This window comes from Limulus polyphemus, unplaced genomic scaffold (genome assembly GCF_000517525.1).
Source record: "Limulus polyphemus unplaced genomic scaffold, Limulus_polyphemus-2.1.2 Scaffold370, whole genome shotgun sequence".
Classification (NCBI taxonomy): Eukaryota; Metazoa; Arthropoda; class Merostomata; order Xiphosura; family Limulidae; genus Limulus; species Limulus polyphemus.
Genome location: NW_013665980.1, coordinates 327,401 through 339,529, shown reverse-complemented (window position 1 = coordinate 339,529; position 12,129 = coordinate 327,401).

Sequence of the window (12,129 nt, the reverse complement as noted above, 5' to 3'; positions counted from 1 at the left end):
CCAAACGAATAGTGGGATTGACCGTCACGTTATAACGCCCCCACAGCTGACAGGGCGAGCATGTTTGGTGTGACGGGGATTCGCAAATTGCGAGTCGAGCGCCCTAACCACCTGGCCATGCCGGGCCTAAATATAATAGTTTAGACACGTAAAGAAATAACAGTAATATCCATGTGTTCTTCATATTTATCAGAGGGGTAAATTTTTTCTGACAAGTTGTCAATTCTAAAACATTTGATATTTACAAATAACTCCAACTGAAATATTACATTTTAAATGAAGAAACGTTTTATGTTCTTTTGACAGAGATCTGTTATATTTGATTACTTACAGGCTTCTTGGAGTTTGTCAAGTGAAGATTTGTCCAAACGAGGGACATTAATATGAAAAAATCACATTGTTTAATCAATTGAGATTTAAAGGTTCTTTTCAGGGCCATGACATCCTGAGACAGAGAAAGGTATGTTCATACATATCATCTCTACTGATGAAAATGTTTCTCACTTCTAATAGTTACAATGAACATCAACATTAATCTTTCTTGCAAGCTTCCAATGAATGGTTAGCTATAAATCTGAACAGTTAGTCTAGGATCATAATACTTGAAGTTTAGTGAATACATGCTTCAGTAACTGTGACAATTAGTCTTATACATTTTCACGCCCCCTGGAGTAGGGGACGTAATCCTGTTATCCACCTAGCAGCGTGCACTATTATATCGCCTAGCAACACACCTATTGCCGTAATCCTATTATATAGCCTAGCAGCATGCCACCATGTGTATCATTGTGAATGAGATACATATTAGGTCAATACCATCGGCACATTATACGAGCTTGTCGAAATTGGGTGAAGGTCGTATTTGAGGGTTCCATCTGATACTACTCACATGACCTTTGAATAGGTTTATACAAATATCCAAAAACAAATAATAAAATATCTGAACTATGATTATCAGGGATAAGTGGTTCTTGTTCATTGTTTTTATAGAAAGAAAACAATAACAGAAACACAAGACAACCTAATTGAAATTTTTTTCCATTTTCACATATATCAGACATTCCATTTTCTTGTCCCAAAGCCTTAACTTACTTATAGATTAATATTTCATCATTGTTTGTTTATTTCCTATATTGTAGAATTTTCTCCATAATATATGTCTATCTACTAAATCATATGATTTATAAAGATTATCAAAACATACAAATATACATCTTTTCTTTTCAACTGTCTACTAATAATAAATTGTAATTTAATTAGAATATTACTTACTCATGCATATTTAAATTTCAAGATTTTAAAATCTTCACAAATAGCTTTTGAGAAAAGAAACAGCGAAATTCCCCTGTAACCTTGCGGATCGTTTCTAATGACTATCTTAATTGAAGTATATTAATATACCAAGTTAAAGCAAAACACCTGTTAGATATAATCAAATAATCAGTAACAAAAGCATTTTCTATATTTATGAAGCTATGGTGGAATTTCATCAGTTCTAGGTTACATACGATTTGTATTTGTGTTTGAAACACCACTGCTTGTTTACACATGTCGGTGGTTACGTAAAAGAACAATTTTAACTGCAATCTGCCTATACTCTATAGTGCTGTAAATCATCTTTCAATACCCCTCACACACACACACCCAAGTAAACAACGTAGATAGGTAGATATAGTAATCGGGTTCAATTATTTGTATTAATTAAATAATCGTTTATTATATCAATAAGATTTACGTTGTACTTACTATTTTTTTAACTAATGTGGGATGTTTCAATTCATGAAACATGTATATAAAATTTAAAAATCATATCATGGGTTGATTTACTTACACACAATTTCAACCATAAATTGGTGAATTGTTCCAACCCAGATTCCTACTTTTTTAAACATGAGAATGTGAGAGATCTATTTGGAGCTAGTAAACAAAAGTGTCTCGAAATGTTATTCAATCAAATTGTTTTTTGTTACTAAACTTGTTGATGTTTAATTATTTTTTGAAAATTATAATCATTGTTTTCTTTGTAGAGTCTCTTAATCAGATTAGCAGGTCGTACATGTTTGTTTTAATAATACAATATCGAACAACATAAAATATTTTGGTTTAAATGTAGAGTACCCTTTCAAAATAATTTATCCTCTCATTATCGTGACGAAATACCCCTGTCAACAGTGATTATATACATATATTTACATATGCCTATATGGGATAGTTTGTGTGTTTTAGAAGGTCTTACTAGCGACTTCTAACGAGTTAGTCTTTTATATTAGTTGGTTAAGCACTCGCCTATCTTGCGAGTACTGGTTACAATCCTGCTCACGAAAAAGGAATAAATGCATTACTACTATCGACATATATAACTCTCGTAAGTAAAAATCATTACTTACGAAATATGTTTGGATATATAATATTTCATCAAATGTGAAGTAAACATTAATGTGTGAAATTGGTTGTAAGGTTATATCAATCACGAGAGAGTAAATGATTAAATTTTGTCTTTATGAAGACGTAATTCAGCTTTCAATAACTGTATACAAAATCGAATAGCGTAGTTTCTTCCCGTCATGACTATTCCAACAAAATGAGAGAGGATATATCCTCAGGGTATCAGAAAACCAACAACGTAGTTGAAGTTCTGCAGTAAGTACATAATATTGTAATCTACGTAGTTCTGCAAGAACCTTTTCAACGGGAAAGCTTCAAGTGATACCAAAGGGGAACGACCTATAGCAATAGGTAACCAAGGCAACTACAAGTTATTCACAGGTAAGAAATGTGCACGTGTCTAAACTAAAAGGTAAAGAAACACATATCACAGTTTACATACTACACAGTTTCTAATTTCTCAGAAAGAGCAGAAAGCTTTTATCCAATGGGTACAATTAAAGTAACTCAGATAGGAAGGGACTCGTTTTTAAAGTCTACGAAGTGCAAATTACTCTTTTACAATATTTATCATACCAGTTGATTTATAATAAATGTGCATCTCAGAGAGATATCATACCACGTGAAATAATTTTGTTTTAATGATTTAATTTATCCAATTCAGATTATTCAAGTGTTATTAATGGTAATTCAGTAACACCGTTTGTTGATGAACCACTGTCATAAAGACTGTTTGTGAAATTACACGTTTATTTTCTTGGTATTTTACCATTTCTAATTTAACTGTTTAAATTTGCGTTACCAAATATATATAGGCTAATAAAAAACGATCATTGCACTACCCATGTAATAGGAAAGACAGGAGACAAAGACTCCAGTGGGTTAGCAGTATATATATTTTTAGTATAACAACTGAGGTTTGTGCATAATCTATTTTTATACGTCTAAAAGACAACAGTATTTTTTTCCTGTGTGAAAACCAAAATAGTGGTAGCAAAAGGCTTAACCAAGTAGTTTGAAGTGTTGCGTGGTCGTTGAAACATATGCACCAAACTACGCTGATTTTACTTCTGATTTAAATAATATTTGCGATAATCTATGACTTCGTTAAATATGACACTCGCTACACTACTTGTGGAGCAATTCTAGTTTTCGTTTTAAATACATTGTCGCAAAAGTTTCAGTAAATACAAACAATATATCTGTATCGTGAATTTTTTGTTGATCAAGTACTAAGATCCTCTTGATGATACCATCAGACTAACCACTTGAGCAAATTTTGTGGATATAGGGATACTTAGTTCAGTCAACCATAATTTTTCGTCTGTTACTGTCTGTTCATCATACAGTCTTAGCCAAAATGTTTGCATACTCCTCTATATTGATGTTATCGTTTACATACATGGAGTAATTATTGAGTAAATGCTCGAATAGTAAGAGAGAAGGTAGCGTATGATCAGACAACATGTACGAATTGTTATTCTGGTCTGTATACGTTGTTTTCAACATTTGTTCGTGAAAACATACATACACACCTGTTTTGTATAAAAGGGTGTGAGTTTGGTATAATCTTTTTCGAAACAGATCAACACTTTTTTCAGCTAATTTATCTGTACTTGGTGTAGAGTCATGCCTAGTACGTCAAATTGTTCGACTGTCCAGAAATGGTATGAAGCAAACGGACATCGCCAGAACAGTAGGGTACCTCCAGTGTACTGCATCCAGAATCCCGAAACTTCATCAGACTACAGGAAACGTTGTTCCAGGAGAGTCCACTGGTAGACACCGAAAACATATTGCCCAGGATGACCGTGTTTTCATCAGGTTAACGCATCAAGGTTGAAAAACGTTTTGGAACACCTTGAGACAGGAGTGGCATGAACACGTTCATTCCAGAGTATCCAGAAGAACAGTGAATAGGAGACTGACCAAAGAAGATTATTTTTCAGGAAGAGCTATCTACAAACCGATATTAACCAAATATCACCGCCATCACCATGTTACTTTGGTAGGACAGCAAGCCAACTTACAGCTAGGTGGAAAAACTACTTTTCATATCTTTCAGTGAAACGTGAATGGAGCCTCCTACAGGCATCACGTGGAGACGATGTTTCTGCCATCCTCTAAGGCAAGGTTTAGCAATAATGTGTGTTCCAGCACAACAATGCCACTGCCCACAGTGTGCATATTGTACAGGATTATGACGACCAGGAGGATGTTACAAGGTTGTTATATCTCCAGATTCTAATCTCATTTGTTGGGCACAACTGGAAAATTGCTAACCACGAACCTAAACCAGCTACCGTAGCTAAGTTACAGCGCCCTCTAGTGACAAGTTGGCATGATATCACAGTGGATTACATCAATAACTTCATCGACAAGTACCGAATGTTTAATATGAACTGATATAAGGTGAAAGCCGCTATTTATAACAATTTGATGTAATATTTTGTCATAACATATGTTTTGATAAGGTTTTATTGTGATAAGTGAAATGCTGAAATTACACATCTTTCAACAGGTGTCTAATAAAATTGTTTGCTGTTCAAATAAATCGTTCATGATGTCCATAGAACTTTTTCATTATACAAATTACATGTCTAGATGTTTAATATAACATATATTTCTCAGTTTGACAGTGCTAAGTGTATTTGTATTCCATCTTAATAATAATGATCTTATTTGTTACAAAATATGCAAATATTTTGCCCAAGACTGTATTTCACCACTGGTTAGCCTATATTGCCATTAACAACACCAAAATATGTATTCAATATAATGATATATTTTATTATTACTAAGTGAATATTTACTATGCTCTCAGCCAACGTATAATCCTATTCTTAGCATTATTGCGTTTAAATTAAATAACATGCAGAAGTGTTAAAATGGAACGCACACTCGGAAGTTGTTTCTTTCATTATTCGAATTCCATTACAGATATCAAAACAAAGTTTATAGTTTTTAAGCCCAATTTCTACCTTCTGGTTCGTTACGAAAACGTTTCCCCGCTTGTGATATGCTTTGAAATGAATAATGGTCGCTTTGCTTGCTGCCATAAACGGAAAATACATCCGGGAAGCTAACAAGCTTAGCCATATGAATCCAGTCAAGTGACTCAACAAGGAACTAATAAACCGCTGAATTTGCATAAGACCAGTCTTCTTTTGAGTTTTTTCAACTGATAAACAAGATTATAAAAATACAGAACCATCTATTCTACACTTTTCATTGTCAAAATCCTCCTTCTTGACTCCTGCGTGGTTAGGAAGATGAAAAAAAGTCTTCCCGTGACTTGTAGCATTACTCTTTTCAAATTTGTTTTCCTTTGGTTTCTCAGCTGCGCTACTATTAGTTTGTTTTTGAGACTTTCAAATGCTAGGTTGACATTTTTTTTAAAATCATAATAATATATTTTTACAAGTTCAACATGATGTATGACTTTGGACACCTAAAACTTGTTTTCTATTTCTCTGGATGCGAAAAAATAAAAAATAAATCGACCTTAACCAACTTCCATATAAAAAAATCCGCCAAAGTGAATGTTTTCGGTATTTGAATATATATCATACAAGACAGAAATACGATTCTAATAATATCAAAGACAGTTTGGTACTAGTTTGGATGATGACCATACTAATTAACAGAACCTCGTGTTAATTGTTTGGTGTTAACTTCTACTTAGTTTCACTAGTTTTTTGTTAATTGTCAAAATGTATTATAGGATTTCATTGTGCAGAGAGCACGGGTAAGTACGTGATTAAAGTTTTTTTTCATGGTTATACTTTAAATAAACCTATATTTATTTTTAATGTACAAGTACAATAGTTTCACTTAGGCGGCAGTTACTTTATCTTAGGCTTTTCAGAACAAAGATTAACATATTATAGTTAAAGTCAATACAATGATCTCCCCCTCCAGTGCCACAGCGGTATGTCTGCGGACATACAACGCTAGAATTCGGGGTTCGATACCCGTGGTGGGCAGAGCACAGATAGTCTATTGTGGAGCTTTGTGCTTAATTACAAAAAAAACAATACAATGAATAAATAACTATCGTAGAACTAAAGAAAATCATGTTAAAATTGTGAATTTTGAGCAAGACAAATCTTTAAACACGAATACATTTTTGTTATTTAATAATAGGAAAATTCAGTATCTAATATCTGTGCGACCAGATAACGTTGCGACTAAGTGATGTTCAAACTATGGCCCTCTCAATTAGCTAGATGCTGCTGTTTGCTAGTCCTCAGATGATTTTGTTTGCCAAATAAAAGAAACCCCAGTACAAAAGGTCAAGTTAGTTTTATAGAAACAACTTGAACTCGCTGTCTCAGTCTTTTAATTAACCAGCAATTTTGACAGATATATTGCTTTCTCTAGAGCCTTAAGTACACAGTTGAAGGCCATCAGAAGTGATTCGGAGATAACATGGTACGTTTATATATGCAAAGAAACAGGGCAACTTGTGTGAAATGATATTTTGCTAATGTTTCAAGACGAGTATGATTCTAATCATTTTTCGCCGGCTTGTAAAAGTTGTACACACCATAACAATTATTGTTGTATCAATAAGTGTTCCTACCACTACTGTGTTTGTTCTATCCCAGCCAACCCGGTGAGGTTTGGATTGAGCGAAATACGTCGTCGGCAATGGATATGACAAAAAAAAAATAATGTTTGGAACACTATTACTATACACTCCTCTAATTATTGAAAATCCCTAAGGGGTTACATAAAAAATGTAATAGGCCTAATAATAATGTCTTATGAGAAATATACCTGTAATTTCTAATCTCTGTCAACGACATTGCATTTGAAGTATAAAAACACAATATTTGATCCTTGGATTTGTTTTAAAAATTTAGTTAGTGAGGAACAATGATGATGTTTTCATAAATCAAAATTTTACATAATTTCAGCCTAAGTTAGTACTTGTTAGCAAACATTTATTTTGAAGATAATAGCCTTTTGACAGTATAGTTATATTGGTGTAATATTTTGATGTAAATTACTCGTGTTTTCTAATCTTTGGAAGTATAATTGTCATTAAATTGTTTCAGACAAAAAACGCACCAGAAGAAAAAATATATTTGTTCCTATATAAATTGGTATAGATCGTTGTTATTTTATTAAGCTATTTTATAAGATAAACAGTAACTTAGACCCTCAATGGGAACCCGATAATAAGATTTAATATCTCTAAATAGACTCTTTATTTGTTATTTTCTATTATGGAAATTTGAAAACTAAAATGTGTATAATTGACTACAGACCTCGTAAATGGTAGCATTTGTATACAGATCTTAAAGATGGACACAAAAATTTATTCATATACTTAACTGTCTTATTCGAGTGATATATTGAACTTTTATCCAGTTATCTAAACGTTAAGCTTTAGTCATTAACTATAGTTAAAATGTATTTTTTTTGTATTTTGTATTTGTTTGTAATTAAGCACAAAGCAACACAATGGGCTATCTGTGCTCTGCCCACCACGGGTATCGAAACCCGGTTTCTGGCGTTGTAAGTCCGCAGACATACCGTTGTGCCACTGGGGGGGGGGCTAGTTAAAATGAATGACATAGCAGAAGCCACACTCACCATTATTTTAAAATTCCTTATGTAAACTCACATTCATTCTTATTATAGTGATCCAAATAAAGTAACTGGACAAACTGGGTATATCAACATTGATTTTAACCACAACAGGTGGTATCAGTCGAAAGTAGAAATTCTACTAATGTAGGATTTAAGTACGATTTTGGAGCTTCACTATGTCGATAGAGTCCTTTGTCGACTCGTTCTTTCATGCTCTATCTGACGACTGTGCATCTTGATAACAGCCATGCAACGTTGCTTCCATTGCAAAAGGATTCGTTGTAAGACATGTTTAAAGCACACTCCCTCCCCTTTGCTAGCTTTTTATAAGCCATCGAGTGTACGAAGATGTTGGCTTCCCAGAAATCCATTTGAGCTGAGTTCGCCAACTTGACTGGTATGTCTCCACAAGGAATAACATCAGTATCTGTTTCATTCTCCAGCTACTTGAGATATGCGACGTTTAAACAAATATATTGTGAAAGTAAATTTTGCCTACGTGTACTGTGTCACCTTTCCAAACTGCGATACTTGTTGACTATGTTGTGTACTGTTGCCTGGGGCACGCGAACGGCTTTTGTCACTAACTTTTGTGTCTTTGGATTCTAACCTTTTACAAGACGTTGCACTTTAGTTACCATACTTGGGATAAGACTTATTGCAGGGAAGCCCACTTGTGACTCAGCGGTAAGTTTTATGGTTTATAACACTAGAAAGTCAGGCTTAGATACCCACAGTGGGCAGAGTACAGCCAGCCCATTGTATAACTTATTGTTTAACAACAAAGATATTTCAAGTCTCTTTTTGAATTGTTTTGGTGTCCTGAGTTTTTCCATATTCCTTTGTTTTCTTATGCCATTAAGTACAAGGGATATCCACATTCTGGAAATGCCAAATTCCCAATTTAAACACATGTTAATAAAGATAGTATATGAATATTTTGCGTCGGAAATAGCTGTTCCATACCGTTATCAAAAGTGATACATTTTCGGTGTCATTAATCTGCCTTCTTAACGTCAAAATAGTTCTGACACCTTCATTCTATCGCGACTTATGTCGGATGTGGTTGTCAGGTTCTCTCATATGACTTGCTGATTTCCATATTTAAAATTGGTTTAGTATAACGTACTCAACTTTTTGTACTTGCATTTTCTGGCATGAGACCAAGAATGAAAATATAACTACAAGAGCCACTGATGGCCTCATACTGAGACATGCGAACGTGAACATGTGTTGGATATACGTGGTTAGATTTTAACGCATGAAATATATGCTAATTAAAATATACAATTAGACCACCACATGGATGGTTTCTTAAAACTGTATAAATCTTGGATATTCACATTCAAAATTCTATACCTCTTGTGAAAAGAGCGTAAAAATCTTAAGAAACAAACTTATTTTACCTAATTCATACAACAATTATCATTAGCGCCTAAAATGTATATTTTTAAAAAACAGATAATTGCTCATCAATTATAGACTGAACTGTATACAGTGTTATACTGCTAAGAAGCCTCATAATTTAAGACACACACTGATATCAGTCATCAGTAATGAATCAAGTTTCGTAGTCCCAGTAATTATAACTTGGTGTGGCCTGCATATTCAAACGTTGGTGTTTTCGTTTTTATATTTTTAGCCCAAAGTTACAGAATACTTTAGCTGCTATCTGTCCAACGAAAGGTATCGGACTCTGTATTTTAGAATTGTAAGTCCGAAAACTTTTTGCTGACTCACCGGGGGACTGCTGGTAAGCAGTTTTACTTGTACGTGAAAATCTTTCGGTTTTACACTACTAGGGGCTACTGATCAAATATTATTTTTATAGATTGAAATTAAGTAAATCTACGAATAAAAATGCCCCTACAATTATACGCTTTAAAACGATAAACACTTGATTTAAACCACAAAAGATCTATTCACAGTAACTGGAAAAATACTGTTGACTGGTGAACATAGCAAGAAAAAAGTGCACGTGTAAAGGTTAACAAGAAATCTCTTTCACTAGTTAATCCTTAAGTTAGCGAAATGAACAATTTGAAATAAGGAGATATAATAAGAAAGTTCATCATTGAAACTCTTACATATACTAAACGTTTACCTTGTGATACCAACATCGAAGTTTGAGATATGATACTTGAAAACGAGCATTTTCTTTGAAAGAGAATACTTTGATATCTGCCAACTTGAATAATGCTTCACAATATTTTTATAATTTCTGTTTATTCGGAAGTAACTATTTAATCTGAATCTTTTTATACTTTAAGCTTTTTGAAAGGACACTGCTATTATTACTTTATGATATATAATATAAAAGCACCTTTGCCTACTGATAGCTTAGAATAGATAGTTTGATTTCAAGAACTTTCGATCACATATAGCATATTTCACGAAGTAGTGTTTTTTTTTACAATTTGTCATATCGTAGCGCCATCTACTAAACTAAATCTAAATCAGTTCAATTTAGAAAATCAAAATAGATTATTATATGGAAAACATAAAAATCAAAAGACTGCTTTTGTTCACTTTAAGAATACAGCATAAAGAATTTTTTATCAGAGCGAAAGCAATAAAATAAAACTTGTTTGCTTCTGTCAGTTAAACTAAAGAAAGAATTACACAAACTTCCCCTGTATTTGTAGCTAAAATAAAATAAAAAAACTATCTTGATTCTAGCATTTGATCAAATATTCTGTATTAATAAAAACACGCATTGCTAACAATTGCTACCCTTAGTATAGACTGTGATATATGAGAAAGTTTCCGCCTGTTTATATATAGAATCATAGTAAAACTGTTTTTGTTGTTGATTTTTTTTTCTTTCAAAATTGCCTTTCAAATAGATTTTTGTGGATCTTGAGGCAATTTTACTGCTGAATTCAAACGCATTTATTATAATTCAGTTATTTATTCAAAAATACTTCGCTTAAGTAAATCCAGACGCAAGGCATTTCTTACCTAAGCTATTCAGTGGTTTCTGATTGACTGGCGCTTTCACGCACGTGATGATTTACCGCCAGCAGAAATCCTAACGTGGGAGAACCTCGGTTGCGCTCAGATACCAAACATACCGCTCTCTCGTGTCGAAATCCTTTGTATATGACCATAATGCCTCTGGTAGAAAACGAATAGTAGACCCGATTAGCTTACTCCGGGTCTCTATCTACTCTATAGTCTATCTGCCAAAGAGAAAAACATCCATCTCAATTGTCAGCGTTTGTCAATAGCAATGCAAAAACAGCGATATTGGCTTTACGGATGTTTTAGTCTACATATGAAGATATTCCATAAAGACATTTACTTTTCTTTTTTTACAAAGAGAGCTAAGCTTTTACGGGAAAAGGCAAAAACTAATGCATATCGTCTTTCTCACAGTAAACGTGTCTACCCTACTCCTCTTTGAAACATATCACACTTGAGTGTTTGCTGTTATTTAGTTTCTGTTTACTTATCTTAAACACAGTTCGTTCAGCACCTAGTGAGAGTCATTCAAATAAATCATATCGAATGATAACATAACATTACAGAAAACATTTGTGTTGAATAAAAATGTATAGAATATAAAACAAGTAATTTAAAGTTCCATTTGAACTATCTAACCAAATAAAGCACTAAAATGACAGTAAAAATTGAATATCCATAAAAGAAAAAGAAAAAACGAAAGATTAGAACTGACAGTAAAGGGTGCAACTAAACTGTCTCAAAAAATGAAGGGGCAAGACTCTATAGATAAATATTGTTTTAATACAATCACTATACAAAATACATAGAGGACACCAGCAGTAATTAATTGAATTAACTACAACAATGATAGTATTTTTACTGAATTTTATTTAAAAATCATATGTAATTAGTAACCCCTAACCACGAAAATCATATGTAATTAGTAACCCCTAACCACGAAAATCATATGTAATTAGTAACACCTAACCACGAAAATCATATGTAATTAGTAACACCTAACCACGAAAATCATATGTAATTAGTAACACCTAACCACGAAAATCATATGTAATTAGTAACACCTAACCACGAAAATCATATGTAATTAGTAACACCTAACCACGAAAATCATATGTAATTAGTAACACCTAACACGAAAATCATATGTAATTAGTAACACCTAACCACGAAAATCAT